Here is a 1,400-nt window from a genome sequence, read left to right on the forward strand (position 1 = left end):
TCTTGTTTTTTGATGTAATTTGAATAACAGGCACTAATTCTGCTGCAAAACAATCAATAATATTATTACATATATTTTCTGTTTATCTTTGGTTCAGTCTTATTATCATACAGCCAATACAAAGAGACATAATTTAAGATAAAATTTAAAAAATTGTAATATGCAGTATAACATCAGTTACTGTCACTTTTAAACACATTTAGTAGTAATCTCTCCACAATTAAACCATCACTGTGGGAAGATCAAAACTGTCATGGTTAATGCGTTTGTATTAATCCTACGGTAGTGAAGTGTTAATTTATTTACTTCAGCAAGTAAAATATTTCCATTGGTGTGTCATATGTGGGTCTGTACATTTAATATGTCAGCTGACAACAATGCTGTCATTTCCTGTTTCTTTTAAAAGAGTTTAAAAACCTTTTTAAATAGATTTAATGAGCAAATATGTACTAGACCTCATATCGCTGGACAGAAATCTGTAGATGACACTTACTGCACTAAAGTTTCTCTCTGCGAAGTTTCTGCTCGACTGTGGTTGTTTCAGGTTTACTCAAAACATTTTGTTTATGGTTTCAAATTTACACCCTCTTTAATACTTTTAGAAGTTACTGGATAGTTGCATTTACCTGAAGAAAAGAGTAATTATGTTCATATTTCCAGACCAAAATGAACACAAAAGACTGAGTGACTGATTAAAAAGAATTTATTTCTACTGATGAAATGTCCAAAATACAAAGTTCACTGATCGAATAAACAGATTTCAAAACCAACTGGGAAATCACCGGCAGGAAAAGAAACATTAAGGCAAAGACTGAAAGAAAGACAACACTACTTATAAACGAGGGCATCATGATTACAGGAAGTGAACACAGGTGGTTGATGAAATGTAAGTGAAAATAATCAAAGACAATTTAATTAGTAAAACTAAACACAAAGACAATAAAACAGGAAGTGAGAACCATAACTAAATGTGGAAAAAGACACACGAATGAACTTCACATAAGAAAATTGGCACAAGAATTTATGACAGGAAATTCTAAGGGAACAAATTCAACAGTAAAACTGAGACTAAACTGTGACAAGAACTAAAGTCCAAAATACTCAACATCATGTTTACAATAATGAATAAAGGCAGCAAACAAGACACATAATAAGCTACTGTAAACTATGTTATTCAGTAACACAGATCATAATTACAGTGCACATACAGGTATATCTGTAATAGAAAGATTAGTATGGACTAAAAAAGCTCAGACTCTGTTGGCATCAGAGCCCTTAAAACAGTCACTGCTACTTGAGGAGTTTGGTTAATAACAACTACAGCTATGGCTAAAACAAACTAATCAAACTGTAGAAAGTAAATCAACCAACTGCAGAGACTGTTTGAGTTTACTGAACTG

The sequence above is a fragment of the Haplochromis burtoni genome, unplaced genomic scaffold (assembly GCF_018398535.1).
Source record: "Haplochromis burtoni strain Fernald_Lab_line unplaced genomic scaffold, NCSU_Asbu1 Contig_658, whole genome shotgun sequence".
NCBI lineage: Eukaryota > Metazoa > Chordata > Actinopteri > Cichliformes > Cichlidae > Haplochromis > Haplochromis burtoni.